At 34.2% G+C, this 2,500-nt stretch overlaps 2 protein-coding genes and 1 long non-coding RNA gene across 4 annotated transcripts in view; 2 read left to right on the top strand and 1 right to left on the bottom strand.

The window, feature by feature from the left end:
- The window catches only part of LOC138041095 (putative nuclease HARBI1), a 2,488-nt gene extending 2,320 nt beyond the window's left edge, over positions 1–168 (top strand). The window contains exon 3 of the mRNA XM_068886863.1: positions 1–168. This exon is cut by the window's left edge and continues 1,352 nt beyond it. The gene's annotated coding sequence lies outside the window, so the exon portion shown is untranslated.
- Positions 1–2,500, top strand: part of LOC138041096 (pyroglutamylated RF-amide peptide receptor-like) — a 71,721-nt gene that overhangs the window by 26,290 nt on the left and 42,931 nt on the right. The window lies entirely within an intron of this gene.
- LOC138041094 (uncharacterized) overlaps positions 315–2,500 on the bottom strand; it is a 2,625-nt gene continuing 439 nt past the window's right edge. Inside the window, exons 1-3 of the long non-coding RNA XR_011130745.1 lie at positions 1,793–2,500; positions 1,620–1,707; positions 315–816 (exon numbers count right to left, since the gene is read on the bottom strand). The exon at positions 1,793–2,500 is cut by the window's right edge and continues 439 nt beyond it. This is a non-coding gene — a long non-coding RNA (uncharacterized lncRNA). The remainder of the gene's footprint in view (positions 817–1,619; positions 1,708–1,792) is intronic.

Below are 2,500 nucleotides of genomic sequence, written 5' to 3'. Positions count from 1 at the left end.
CTGCTAAATTAGTGAATGTTTTAGTTAGTGGAGAGAAACCCCTTCTTGTAAGGAGGATTCTTCTATCAGCACCAATTAAGAAAGCCACAAAGGTTGCTAGGTTAACTGCTGCTTCATGTATTACTATTAAATAACCAACATTCACCAATTTAGCAGGTAGTTTGAGGAGAATATTTTGTGTGTGAATGGTGAGTTGAGGAAAAATCATAGACAAAAGTTAGGGTTAGTCTGTAAAATGAGGGGAGAAATTTGCAAAGCAAACTCACAACCCCAAAACAAGGTTAACAAATGAAACAAACTCTGCATGAAATTAAGAACTTTAATCCCAGAAACAGCCAGATAGTACACGTACGAAAAACTAAATCAAGTAGGAGGGATTAATAAATATTTGACCATGAAAATTATTTGTTCTTAAAAATGGGAATAATAAAGATGAAAAATCTTTACACTAAAATCGTTGTTCTTAAAAAATATAAGGAAAAAACTATAAAGAAATCCCATGGAATATGAAACACAGGTTCCACGAGGCAAATCCAAAAATCCCGAAGATAAAGGCAAGCTCACCACCATTAGGCTTGTAAATGTTGATAAAACTATGCGATTTTTCATGCAAACTTTCTTTCAGCAAAACAGCTAAGTACAACCAGTTGCAAAAATACTTGAGACAGCCATGTTTACATACTCTCATCTAAACACAGCTCTTGACCAATGAGAGTGCACGTACGATCCTAATTATTTTATAAAAGAATATATTGCACTGCATATGAGCTGCACAAGTTCAAAAGCCATACATCCTTCACCAAACGCTGAATTATTCTGAGGAGAAAAGTAGAAAAAGAAGTAGAAAATATCACAAAAACAGCTGGAAATTATCAGGAAAACATGATGATTAACTCACAATGATTAGACTATTTTTTCTTTTCAATCAGAGTCTCAATTCATTTCTTCATGCTATAGTAACTGGTTGCCACCTCAAAGTACTGAAGGAATGTTCAAATAAATGTTGTGTCGAGTCGTTGTGTTAATTCAGTGTACGTCCCAGTGTACGTTTTGTGTAGCTTGGCCAGAGAATAAATCACCTTTCCAACAACATCAATGGAAGAATTTAAAGGAAATATTTATATCTGATTACGTGTTAATATTAACAATATGCCATCACTTCAGAGCACACATCACAGACGAATAAAATTAAAATATGGGGCACAGTACCACGAATGTGGAGGCCTATGTTTGAGGACTCTTTCAGATTGTAATCACACTCAGTGTTAATTCAGGTCATTTGCAGGCATATCCTTACAACAAATGAGCACAACCAAGACACAGTCTGATTGGTCCATGTGCCAAAATGAACATTCCTGACTGGCTATAACAATTGTGTGACACTTCGATGTGAGCATGACACAAGCTGCTTTGTAATAATGACAATAACAACTTTATTTAAGTGTCAATGGCTTTACCACAAGAGCATTAAGTGGGACACTAACAATGTTAACTCAATCAAATCAAATATTGGTTTTTGTCTAGACTCTTAGCAACAATGGCAAGTTAACCAATCAGACTGCAAGACTAAAAGCAATTGAGGTAAAAAGTAATTTGTTAAATATTATTATTATACCTACCCTCTTTTTGCTTTTTCATGAGAAGCTCCATTTCAAGTTTCACTTTCTCCATCTTCAGTTTGTAATAGCTGGTTGCAACCTCAAAGTACTGGAACAGTTTGAAATAAACAGATTTGACTACTACAAGCATATTCAGAATCATTAGTTTTTTTCTTGTCATGTAAAATCACTACCTCCAGCTGTGAATCTGCAAGGGTCCTCTTTTTGCCTTTTCTAATGGGGTTTATGGAAACCTCCACCGCTTCATCAATATCCTGGGACACATAAAATTAAATCAGACAGCGACATTATTATTATTACTATTATTATTATTATTATTATTATTATTATTATTATTATTATTATTCAATACCCTACATTTCACTAAAAGCAAACCAATAAAGAAAGAAAATGATTTTCATTGCGTTAATAAACTCTCTCATCAACAATTTAATAGCAAGGTAAACATCTTTATTTAAATAAAAAAATATAGACAGAGAACTTACTTGTAGCACAGCAGCCTACTCCGCAGTTAAAATCAATCCATGTTGGGAGACTGCAAAGGCCTCTATTTCATTCACTGTAAGCTTAAGCTTAAGTTAATCCACTTTCATTTTTCTTGATTAGCACTCCATGTTAAAGTGAACAATGACTTAGCAGTAATTTTTTACAAGAAGAAAGAAGAAACATGACCACAAACGAAAGTGACAAAACAAGATCAAACTAGCCTACCTGTCCGCTTCGATACCTTACCTGCCCGCACTCACTGCAACCTTTCGTTGAAAAAAACTAAACATTTATATATGTTTTAAGGTTACAGAAACCTCATCGCAAACGTACGACTTGGTGCTTTTTGACGTACATTATCAGGTTTGAATAGCAAATGCAAGTGATATAGATAA

The sequence above is a fragment of the Montipora capricornis genome, chromosome 3 (assembly GCF_036669925.1).
Source record: "Montipora capricornis isolate CH-2021 chromosome 3, ASM3666992v2, whole genome shotgun sequence".
Classification (NCBI taxonomy): Eukaryota; Metazoa; Cnidaria; class Anthozoa; order Scleractinia; family Acroporidae; genus Montipora; species Montipora capricornis.
The sequence above is the reverse complement of the archived record's forward strand: the minus strand, read 5'-3'. Positions and strand labels throughout refer to the sequence as shown.